The sequence below is a fragment of the Tinamus guttatus genome, unplaced genomic scaffold, assembly GCF_059628265.1.
Source record: "Tinamus guttatus ecotype Peru unplaced genomic scaffold, ASM5962826v1 Tinamus_guttatus_pri_ptg000423l, whole genome shotgun sequence".
NCBI classification, from domain to species: domain Eukaryota; kingdom Metazoa; phylum Chordata; class Aves; order Tinamiformes; family Tinamidae; genus Tinamus; species Tinamus guttatus.
In genome coordinates, this window is record NW_028288957.1 from 756,248 (window position 1) to 769,268 (window position 13,021).

Below are 13,021 nucleotides of genomic sequence, written 5' to 3' on the forward strand. Positions count from 1 at the left end.
ACACGTTCTTCCCCTCAGCACTCTTCGTAGGCTGATCCAGCAAAGCATTTATGCGCACTCCTCAGTGAACAGCTTTATTAGGATGCCTTCTATATTGGACCACCTTTTGGAAGGGATGGGCTAGGAAGCAGTTCTGCAGAAGCTCTGCTTGCTTAGCCAGTCTGTAGATTGCAATAAATTGCCCTCTGGCCCAAGCAAGATGGAATTATAAATGCTTATATATGCTTGCGACTGCTGATTGCACAAGGTTTCCGGAATTTTCAGATGAATTGCGGTATGCTTCCTAAATACAGCCTTCCTGGGTGTCCTGTTGTGGTCCCTGAACCTGGGACTCGTCTCCCCCAGCTTTAACTCCTTCCTTCTCTGTATCATCCACCCCTGATGACCCCCATCCGACTCTCTCTCTTTCTCCAAATAAAGAGGGGAAAATCTCATTTCAGGCTATGTCTGTGATGGTTTAATTCAACTAGGTTCAGTAAGCATAGTGAGTTTGACAGACTCATCTTATCCTACTAAGGACAGACTAACCTTGTGTAAAAAAACCACTTCCACGTTGTGGTCAAATATTTTGTATAAAATATGTTGATGCTGTCTCTAACAATACACAGTAAAATACACAAAACTCAAGCTACTCTCAAGCACCAGAACTAGCTGGCCAATCCATTGCCATTTACCAACATAGAACTAGAGCATTCAGAAAGAGTGTGGCCGAGTTGGAGGTCTTTAAAGCACGTGTTATAATAAGGAAGATCCTTATGCAAGTTTATGAAGGAAAAGAGGAAAAACAAAAACAGGAAAGTTTTGAGTTCTTCCAGTTTGTAGTTCACTGCATTCTTGGAATAAAGAGGATCAATATAAATCCTTCTACACAACGAACTTTAAGGAGACAGCTGAAAATCAAATGTACTACTTGTAACACACAAAAAAATACAAGCTTTTTTTTTGTTTTTTTGTTTCAAGTGATCGCTGGTTCACTTAGAAAACACTCCTAAGAAAACTAAGAAAACACTTCTAAGAAACACTTAGGCTTCTTAAAATACTTAGGGCTCCTTTTCATAGCAGATCAGCTCTCTTTCAGAGCGGGCAGTATCTTTAAAAACTTCATTCTCAGAGAAGTTTGCTTACAAAACACTTCCATTTCTGGTGCTGTTACGTCTTATAGAGAACTAGCAGCTGGCTGCTAATCTCACTCCATCAAGACACATAAACATTAATGGGAAGTTCGAATGCTAACAAAGTATTTTTAAACATTCACCTACAAAACCACTTTTATCCGCCATCAGCAAGCATAATTCCTTATGACAAAAACGTAAAATCAACACTTTCTTAAATCACTTAATTGCTGTACAGCTTGCTCAAAGATTAACAAGCTCATGTAGCTTTCCTTTCAGTTTTATAAAGCCATTTCTCCACCCCCTTCCCCACTTCCATTTTTAAAGCCCACCATACCCAGTTACTAAAGCTTTTCAAATTAAAGATTCTTTACTCTGAGCAAAAAGCAGTTGCATCTACACCAAAATCAGTTCAAGAAAAACAAAAGCTGGTGTAAAGAATGAACATACCGCTTTCTTGTACTTTTGAGAGTGCATTTACGACCGGTATAAAATATGATAGTAACAGTTCATATAGTAGTCCGAAACTACTGACTTTTAGCTGTAAACCACACACACAAATGGAGGCCCTGGCAGGCTTGAGAAGGTGTGGTGGTGTTATATGTATAGTTTACAGTCCATTGCAAAACCTTCACTCGTATATACTTTATTGCACTGGAAACCTCTTAGCTTAACTTCAAAAGCCATCTCGGTGTTCAGTCCTTTAAAGCCAAACACTCCTTACAGTCAAACGGAAGAGAATCCGGAGCGGGCACCTTAAAAGGAAATGTGTAACCGCCCACCCCCTTGCTGGTATATAAACCCTGCGCTCGGCACCGAGGGGGTCCTTGTACAAGATTCCCGCGTTGAGGGTGAGCTGGGGAGCCCAGCTAGCTGGTAATAAAGCTGGATCCTGCAATCATGGGCCTCTCTGCTCTTCTCTCGCTCGCGGGTTGGGAACCGGATTTAACATTTTGGGGGCTCGTCCGGGATTCCACCCTGCCGGCGGGCAAAGACTAAGAGACGCCCAGGACAGCTTAAGGCAAGCAGGATAAGCGGGCCCGAGGGGAGGCTGGTGAGTGCCTAGGTGGATGCACCGCAGGGTGGCCAGCCGGGTAGCGTGGGAGACATCCCCACTACCCCGTGGTTATTAGGAAAACGACGGTGAAAGGTAAACCCCATGGTATGAAAGGGAAAAGGATGCGCACAAGAGGAAAAGTAACATGAAATTTTGGGTGTTGAGTGTGTGGAATTGTGCGGAAAATCTCGCTGTCAAGAACTGAATGTCCAAAAAGGAGACAGAGGAGTCCTAAAACTTTATTCAAATAAAGGGAGAGTCCACCGGGCATATCCCTGTGGGGTCTCTCAAATTGCTGCGGGACGCAGCCCCCGTTTTATCCTAATTTCCCGACCGAGGGACGCCCTCTCCTTTTCCCCATTGGCCAAGGTACTCAGAAGTTAAAGCCTTCCCGGCCCGCCTACACCGAACTCCGGCCTCCCGCCGTCTGTTCTCACCTGAGCTCACCAACTCCTTTGTCCCCCTTGCTGAAGAATGTGGGGGAATTGCCCTATTTCCCTCCTGTGTAAAGGCCCCATCTCCTTGCAGATGGCTCTTTTTGTCCTTCTCAGCTCATGGCTCCACTCAGTCTCCCATCCCTTTGTCCTGCTCTTCAGCCAAACTGTGGAGAAACCCCCTTATTGATGAATACAGAAACTTGAGCATTCCGCTCAATCCCTCCTCTTTTTTTTTTTTTTTTCTCCTTTGAACAATATTTGTTTTTACAAACTAGGTTATTAACTAACAACCTGCAACCTGCATTCAGTATGTCTAGTACCCATGGGTAGTCTTCATATCCTCCTGGACTCCCACAGACCCAGCAACCCAGAGTTTATTTTCCAGACCCACTCCCCGTCAGCGGTACAGATCTACGGAGAGTTTCCATCCTCTTCCTTCAACTGAGAAGTCCAGACTTCTGGAGTCTTGGAAATCTTAACTCTGGTATGATGAGTCTATCCATGCTCAGCTGTCTTGATTGATGTTTCTGTGGTTAGTAATACCTGATAAGGTCCTCACCACTTTGCTAGCAGTGGTGCTTCTTTCCATTCTTTGACCAAGACCCAATCCCCTGGTTGGATATCATGGACTGCAAAATCCAAGGGGAGGGTCTGTGCAAGCTGGGCTTCCTGTTGGAGAGACTTCACAAGAGAATGTATTCTGGCCACATATTGCTTTACATATATATCACTTATCTCCACCTCCTTGCCAGGTTGGGTGTTAGCAGGATAGGGAATCCCAAACATTATTTCAAAGGGGGACAGCTGAATGTCTCCCCTTGGTTTTGCTCTTATTCTTGCTAAAGCTAATGGGAGAAGTCGTGTCCACGGCATCTTAGTTTCTAACACCAATTTTAAAAGATGCTTTTTAATGTTCCCATTCATCCTTTCCACTCTACCAGAACTCTGAGGATGCCAAGGGGTATGCAAGTCCCATCGAATCCCTAGGGCAGTCATGACACCTTGAAGGACCTTTCCTGTAAAATGAGTGCCTCTGTCTGAATCTATTGCCTCTACCAACCCATATCTTGGAATTATTTGTTCTAAGAACACCTTAATTACAGATCCAGTTGTTGCTGAGGCAGTTGGAAATGCCTCGGGCCATCCTGTCAACTGACATACTATTACCAGAAGATACTTAAGTCTCCCTACACGGGGCATCTCAGTAAAGTCTGCTTGGCATCATTGGAATGGGCGTACAGCCCAGGGTCGTCCTCCCCTTGCAGCTTCTCTTGCGGCTCGGCCGTTGGCCTTAGCACAAATCAGACAGCCCTCAATGGCCTGTTTTGCCAGAACAAAAAGACCAAGGGCAGCATAGGTTTTAAGGAAGGCTACCGCTAGCCCTCTAGAGCCCCAATGGCTTCCTTCGTGAAGCTCTTTCAGTATTTGTAGGGCTAGGGCTTTAGGCACCCATTGTTTGCCCTCCTTTGTAAACCAGTCATGTCCTTTTTCTTTTGCTCCACTATTTTTAATTATTTCTAATTCTTCTGGTGGAAAAGACATCTTTTCTGGTAATGGCTGGACTACCGGTAGAAGAGGGAGGATCTTAGTTACTTCTGGTAGGAGTGCTGCTTTTTGAGCTTCCTCATCAGCCAATCGATTGCCTACCTCCTGCTCTGAGTGTCCTGTCTGATGTCCCCTGATATGAATTATTGAGACCTTTTTGGGGAGGTTCACCCCCTCCAGCAGGCAAGCAATCAGATCCTTATGCACCAATGCCTTTCCTCGGCAAGTTAATAAACCTCTTTGTTCCCACAGTTTTCCAAACATATGTGCCACCCCATATGCATATTTAGAATCTGTAAAGATATTCACTAGCTTGCCTTGATATAATTCACAGGCTCTTATTAGAGAGTACAATTCTGCGGTTTGGGCTGACCAGGTAGATGGCAGCTTTCCTCCCTCCAGCAGGTCCCTTCCCTTAATGATAGCATATCCTGTAGCCCGTTTCCCTTCTATTACTCTTGAAGATCCATCAATAAACACATTGTCCCCATTTGGCCAAGGAATATCTCTCAACTCTTCCCTAGGTCGAGTTTGGAGATCTAGTATTTGAATACAGTCATGGATTTCCTTTGATTCTTCTCCCTCAGGACCAGTTAGACAAGAAGCTGGGTTAAACCCTCCCCCACTTCTTAATTTTAAATCTTCCTGCTCCATTAAACAGGTTTCATACTGCAATAATCGTCACTTGCACTGGTCATCCATTTGGAAGCCCTTTCAGTTAGTAATGCCTTGAGCTGGTGTGGGACCTTGACAACAAGGGATCCTCCTGTGGTCAGCTTTCGGGCCTCAGTTACCATTAGGGCCGTAGCTGCACAATTCTGCAGACAATAAGGCCACCCCTTAGCTACTGGGTCTAATATTTTAGAAAAATAAGCTACTGGTCTTGGCATGCCTCCGTATTCTTGCACTAAAATTCCCTTGGTGTGGCCCTGTTTGACATCCACATATAATTCAAATTCTTTCTCTGCATCTGGAAGAGCTAAGGCTGGAGCCTTGCTCAATTTATCTTTTAATTTTCTAAAGCTCTGTTCTCCTTCTTGTATCCATACCACAACATTGGGGCTGTTTTGGGTTAAAAAGTCATACAGTGGTCTAGCTAATGCAGAAAAGTCTTCAACCCAGGCTCTGCAGTATCCTACTAGCCCTAGGAACTGCCGTAGCTCTCTCTTAGTCCTGGGTAATGGTACTTCTAAAATTCCCCGAATTCTTTCTGAGTCAAGGCATCGTAAACCTCCGGTCAAAATATGCCCCAAATATTTGACCCTTCTTTCCACCATTTGTGCCTTCTTTTTGGACACCCTAAGCCCTTTTTGGGCCAAGAAATTAAGTAATTTCACAGTGGCTTCCTCTACTACCCCCTCTTCTTCCCCTGATAGGAGCAAGTCATCCACATACTGCAATAACCTAACTCCAGGAGGTGGGGTAAATTCCTTCAGTATTTTCTGCAAGGCTTGTCCAAACAAGACCGGTGCCTCAGTATATCCTTGCGGGAGAACTGTCCATGTCAATTGTTGTTTTATTGCTTTTCCTCCCTCCTCTTGTTCCCATTCAAAGGCAAAATATTGCTTACTATCCTCTGTGAGAGGACATCCCCAAAATGCATCTTTCAAATCAAGTACTGAATAGTACTGATGTGAAGAGGGGATCTGGTTTAGAATAGTGTATGGATCTGGAACTGTGGGATGTCTTGGTTTGATAATTTCATTTATTGCTCTTAAGTCCTGTACCATTCTATAGGTTCCATCTGGCTTCTTGACTGGCAGGATGGGAGTATTGTATGGAGACATACATGGCTCCAAAAGTCCTGCTGCCAGCAAGGACTCAATAGTAGGTTGTAAGCCTTTCCTTCCCTCTCGTGAAATAGGATACTGCTTTTTAGAGACTATCTGCCCTGGTTGCTTTAAAGTAATTTGGAGAGGTTCCATGTCTAGTTTTCCATATTTTCCTGGAACTGCCCACACTTCTGGGTTCACTTCAGCATAAGCTTTGTCAGACATTTTGCACAAAGTTACAGTAGTGCAAGCGTCTTTATCATCTCTTACAATACTGATTTGCATTCCCAATTTAGCCATCAAATCCCTCCCCAGCAGATTGCAATCGCAATTTGAGACAAAAAGAAAATCATGCATCTCAAATTTATTTCCCACATCCACTACCAGTGGCTGGATAATACGCACTCGTTCGTCTTTCCCACTTACCCCTTGGATAACCAAGGAGCCTTTTGACAATCGCCCTCCTTTTGGCATAAAATTCAAGGTGGATCGAGAGGCTCCTGTATCTATCAAGAAACACACTTCCTCTCGGTCCGGACCCACCCTACATGTTATCAAGGGCTCCCGTGTGGTGGATCCTTGGTATAATGGGAGCCCCTGACACCCCTAGCAATCCATTTCCATTAGTCGGTGAATTTCCTCTTCCTGAGGATCTCTTAGCCTCTGTGGGCATTCCCTTCTCCAATGTCCTTCCTCGTTACACAATGCACACTGATTTCTTCCCAATTTTTGTTTTAGTTGGATATCTTCTGTTGAAGAGACCATCCCCCTGCTCTGCCTTTGATTACGCCCTTGAGATCGACCCCTTCCTCTGGCCCTTGGGGGTCCCTCAGGGGGCCTCACAGATCCTTGTGATTGTCTTATATACTGAGCCATAATCATTGCCTTTGTCTTTGCCTTTTCCTCATCCCTTCTCACATACACCTGTTGTGCTCTCTTTACCAATTCCTCTAATAGTTTATCCTGCCACTCTTCATCCTTCTGCATTCTCCTTCTTATATCAGGCCAAGATTTAGTGACAAACTGTACTTTTAGTAATGTGTCAAAGGCTGGTCCCTCAGGGTCCAGACCTCCCTGTTTCCTCAAAGCATCTCTAATTCTTTCTAGCCAACGAGAGGGGCTCTCATCTTTTCCCTGTTCCAAGGTCATAGCCTTTGACATATTATTAGTTCTGGGGACTGCCATTTTAATGGCTCTGATTATGTATGCTCGATAATCTCGAAGACGGGTCAAACTGACTCGATCATTTGGATCCCAATGGGGGTCTCCCACTGGGATCATATCATCCACAGTGGGTGCATCTATCGCATTTTGGCCTGCCTGCGGGTATTCGTCCTCCCATAATTGACGAGCTTTTTGCAAGATCATTTTCTTTTCCTGGAATCCAAATAAGATTCCTAAAAGAAAATCCCAATCCTTCCAAGTGTAATCTGCATTTCCTAGATATTCATCTATCTTTTCCCCTACTCCTATGGGATCATCTAAATAAGGAGGTAGTTCTTTCTTTAATCCCTTTATATCTTGGGTGGTCAGTGGCACGATTACAAATCCAAATCCCCCATCCTGACCTCCCAATGGAACCTGTCATAGGGGCATTTGCCGAATTTTTGTCGGAACTTTAGAAGTTTTTGGCACCTCGTACTGGGTTCCTTTTCTTGTTTTTGAAGGGGATAAAATGTCCTGTTCCTCCTCCTCCTCACTGTCACTAGAATCAGGACACCTCCTGATTCTAGTGGATTCAGAGGGGACAAGAGCTGTGGCTCCTGATGAATTTTGGTGATAAGGTGGGGGAAGGTACTGGAGGACATCCCACACCTCCCTATCTGTTTTTTTTTCCTTTCTTCAGATTCCTGCTTCCCTTTCCCCCCCACCTCTCTTGTTACATAGATTCCTCTAGATGTTGCCCTTAACCGTATTGACGCACATTCTTTCTCGATGAGACCCTTCTCAGTATCACTGAGATACTGGCACAAAACCTGACGAAGACCAGGATCGTCGTCCGACCCTACAGGGGGCCACCTAAATCCCCCTGGTAACTTATATTCTGGCCAAACAAAACAACAATATTTTATCATTAGTTCCTTGGTTATTTCTGGGGGAATGCACAAGTTATCCCAAACCCCCAAAAGTCTCCCCAAGGGACTATATGGGGATAAGTTGAGGTCATCATTCCTTTCCCCAGCACCCTCTTTTGCCTTCCCTTCGCTGCTCTCCCTGGACTCCCATGTCGGGGTCGCCACCCCTTTTGTTCCCCACTGTCCCATAGTACTCACCTGTGAGATTTCAATGGTCCTCTCCGTCAGAGGCCCTTTTCGTTGGACTTAGCGCTACCCGGAGGTCCTTTCCGTCAGACCTAGCCCTTTCCGTCGGGCTTAGCGCTACCCGGAGGTCCTTTCCATCAGACCTAGCCCTTTCCGTCGGGCTTAGCACTACCGGGAGGTCCTTTCCGTCAGACCTAGCCCTTTCCATCGGGCTTAGCGCTACCCGGAGGTCCTTTCTGTCAGACCTAGCCCTTTCCCTTCCATCACACCCCTTGAGGACCCCCTCCCGGGCCTACCTGCGGATCCCCCTGATCCACTTCTCGTCTGTCTCCGGACAGTCTCGGGAACCCAATCAGTCGTCCGGTGCAGGCTGCCGTCGAAGGGAGTCGATCACCAAAGGTTATGGTGAGGCGCGCCGTCGACTCCAATCGCCATCTGCCGTTCCCGGAAGGTGGAAGGATCCCGGACGAGCCCCCAATTGTGCGGAAAATCTCGCTGTCAAGAACTGAATGTCCAAAAAGGAGACAGAGGAGTCCTAAAACTTTATTCAAATAAAGGGAGAGTCCACCGGGCATATCCCTGTGGGGTCTCTCAAATTGCTGGGGGACGCAGCCCCCCTTTTATCCTAATTTCCCGACCGAGGGACGCCCTCTCCTTTTCCCCATTGGCCAAGGTACTCAGAAGTTACAGCCTTCCCGGCCCGCCTACACCGAACTCCGGCCTCCCGCCATCTGTTCTCACCTGAGCTCACCAACTCCTTTGTCCCCCTTGCTGAAGAATGTGGGGCAATTGCCCTATTTCCCTCCTTTGTAAAGGCCCCATCTCCTTGCAGATGGCTCTTTTTGTCCTTCTCGGCTCATGGCTCCACTCAGTCTCCCCTCCCTTTGTCCTGCTCTTCAGCCAAACTGTGGAGAAAACCCCTTATTGATGAATACAGAAACTTGAGCATTCCGCTCAGAATTGTTGTCTGTCGCTTTATGTGCTTTTTGTCTGTGTTTTCCTCAATTGAATATCGCTTGAAATGGGGCAAAGACAAACCTCCTTTGTTCAGCATTAATTGATCTTTTAGCAGCTGTTAAAGGTTCTATTCACAACAGAGGAACGGGAGCGGATCCTTTCCGAAGCACGGAAACTTGTTCTGGGGGTGGATGGGAGACCTACCACCCAACGGAACCTGATAGAGGAAGGATTCCCGTTAACGCGACCCCCGTGGCATTTCGACCAGGCAGAAGGTAGGGAGCATCTCCGAGTATCCCACCAGACTCTGCTGGCCGGCCTCCGGGCGGCGGCACGTAAACCCACCAACTTGGCTGAAGTTAATGCGGTAAGGCAGGAGCCGACTGAGAGTCCAGCGGCATTCCTGGAGCAAATATTAGAGGCATTTAGACAATATGCTCCGATGGACCCCTTGGCAGAGGAAAACAAGGCAGCCGTCATACTGGCATTTGTAAATCAGGCAACCTCCGATAACAGGAGAAAATTGCAAGAGGCAGGTCGACTAGGGGAACAGACTATACAGGACCTATTGAAAATAGCAGAAAAGCTTTACAATAATCAAGAGACGCCCGAGGAAAGGCAGGAGAGACTGCAAAAGGAAGATAGGGAATTCCAAGTGAGGGAAAACTGGCGTAACCAGAAAGAATAAGTGAGAATCTTTTATGCCGGAAAAGGAAAAAAAGAGTCAGGGAGAGAAGTGCGGGAAGGAGGGGGAGGAGAGAGAAGGAGGCTGGAAAGAGACCCGTGTGCCATATGAAAGAGGAGGGGCCCCTGGGAGAATGAGTGCCCCGAGAGAAGAGGAGGGGCCGGTGGGAAGACAGGGCCGTTTAACTATAGACCCCAAACCCCGGTATTGCTGGCGGGGGAGGGGAAAAGTGACTGAAGGTGTCGGGACTTGGCCCCCTTCCCCGAGTCTTGGGTAACGTTAGAAGTGGAAGGGAAACCAGTAGGATTTATGGTAGATACGGGAGCGGAACACTCGGTATTGAACAAGGATAGGGGGAAGCTAATAAAACCATTTGGGTGCAGGGGGTGAATGGGGTTAAATCTTATCAATGCACCACACACTGCTGGGTGGATCTAGGTACTAAGCAGGTTACTCCCTCTTTCATCTGTATACTGGAATGCCCGGCACCCCTGTTGGGAAGGGACCTATTGACCAAGCTACGGGCTAGAATATACTTTGAGGAAGGAGGGGTGAAGGCTGGTGATGGGAAGGGAAACCGGCTACATGTACTGACTCTGCAATTAGAGGACGAGTACCGGATATATCAGCAAAGGGGGATGGGGGAAATACCGAAAGAAATGGGAAGGTGGGTGCGGGAGATTTCAGAAGCATGGGCAGAAAGAGCGGGAGTAGGAGTGGCTAGTCACAGAGCCCTGATAGTGGTGGAACTGAAAATCAGGAGCGGAACCGGTCCGAGTCCGGCAATATCCTATGGCAAAAGAAGCGAGGATGGGTATAACCCCTCATACATTTTCGCTTTTGAATGGGAGGACCTGCAGCAAGGGATAGCGGGACAACTCACATGGACTAGGCTACCGCAAGGGTTTAAAAACTCGCCAACCCTATTTAATGAGGCTCTGAGCTAGGATCTGCAGCTGTACCGTAGCACCCACCAGGAATGTGCAAGGGGCACTGAAAATTTGGTTAGGGAACTGGCTCGGCTAGGATATAGAGCCAGTGCAAAGCAGAACTCGCTGCTCTAACAAGAGTCCTAGAAATGGTAGAAGGGAAAAGATTGACTGTATACACGGACAGTCGCTATGCGTATGGGACTGTGCATATACATGGGGCCATTTACAAGGAAAGGGGATTTGTAACATCGTTGGGAAAAGAGATTTGGAACAAGCAAGAGATACTTCACTTATTGGAAGCCATACATAAACCTAGAGCGATAGCCATGATCCATGTCCCAGGGCATCAAAAAGCGAGGGACCAAATCAGCAGAGGGAATCAAGCGGCAGATGAGGCTGCAAAACTGGCCGTGCATGAACCCATCGGAAAAGAAGTAATGCGATGGCGCTGAACCTCCCTCCACCAGGAATGGGCCAGTTGCCGCCAACTCCAGTATACTCTGAAGAAGATCTGCAGTGGATAAGGCACAATGGGAGTCTAAAGAAAGGAGAAGATGGGTGGTACTGAGGTTTGGATTCCACCTTGTTATTTCCACAGCCTTTGGGAGAACAATTATTAACTCAGGTGCACAAGTCAACCCATCTGGGAGAAAGAAAAGCAGCTAAACTCTTGGAAATGGCCAAACTGCAGTTTCACAACCAGGGGGCGGTAGGCCATAGAATAATAGAGGAGTGCATAGCGTGTCAGGTGATGAAACGTGGAAAAAGAGCAGGACAACACCTGGGGGTCAGGGAAATGGGTTGGAGACCTGGAAGGTTGTGGGAGGTAGATTTCACCACAGTCAAACGAGGAAAATATGGATATAGGTACTTGTTGGTTATGATAGACACCTTTTTGGTTGGGTAGAAGCTTTTCCCACTAAGCGTGAAACTGCCCAGGTGGTAGCCAAGGTCTTGTTAGAGGAAATAATCCCACGCTATGGGGTCCCGGAGGCTATAGGATCGGACAATGGACCTGCTTTTGTGGCAAGTACCATTTGGAACTTAGTCCAAATTTTGGGGAAAGTGTGGAAATTAGACTGTGAGTACAACCCCCAAAGTTTGGGGCAAGTGGAAAGGACGAACCAAACTTTAAAAGAGACCTTAACAAAGTTGGTAACAGAGACTGGCGGGGACTGGGTGACACTCCTTCCCTTTGCTATTTTCCGGGTACGAAACACACCCTATGTTCTGAATCTTACCCCCTTTGAAATCATGTATGGGACTCCACCTCCGGTGTACCCACTAAGAGAAGCGGAAAGGAGAATTGAACCAGGACCAAACGATAATGCTTCAGGCAGTCCAGGCCATGTATCAAGTACATAAGGATCTATAATCAAGGGAAACGGCCTGTGGAACACATGCATGATCTTGAACCGGAAGCCTGAGTATGGGTAAAAAGGCATCACTGGAAGTCATTAGAAGCAAAGTGGAAAGGACCTTATGTTGTGGTTCTTGTAACCCCCACTGCTCTAAAGGTTCATGGAATCGGCCAGTGGGTACGTCACTCGCATGTGCGAAGGGCATCCCCTCCAGAATGAGAGAAAGCTGAGAAGTGGGAAGTTCAGCAGAATCCTGAGAACCCCCTAAAGTTACCCAAGTCCCTGGGTTTGGAAAAGAGGGGACCAGTGACAACCCTCTCTGGAAATTGGTTAGGGCTACCTACAACCTCAGCACTCTCGATAGTCCTCCTCAGTGCAAATGGGAAGACAGGAAGGTAAAGCTATCCCGCGATAGAAAGATGCTTTGCGGGGTGGAAGTGGAAGTGATCAACAGGACAGGAGATCAGCAGGAGGAGAGAAATGGGCAATACCTCAAGAAAGAGGATGGTGGATATGTTCTGAAACAGGATTAACACCCTGTCTCGCCTTAACGGTGTTCAGTGAGAGCAAGGAATATTGTATACAGGTTTCAGTAGTTCCCCACATATGGTATCATCAGGAAGAGAGTATGTACATTCACTGGGGGCAGGGGAAGTCAAGAATAATGAAAAGGGAACCAATTACCAGGCTTAGCATAGCAACCTTAGTAGGGTTGGGAATAGCGGGGGCTGGAACAGGAATAGCGTCCCTAACTTTACAACCTCAAAAATTGGCCTCATTACGAGCTGCTGTAGATGAAGATAATTGAAAAATCGATATCATACATAGAGAAGTCACTGACCTCCCTGTCAGAGGGTGCCTTGCAAAACAGACGAGGGTTGGATCTTTTGTTCCTACAGCAA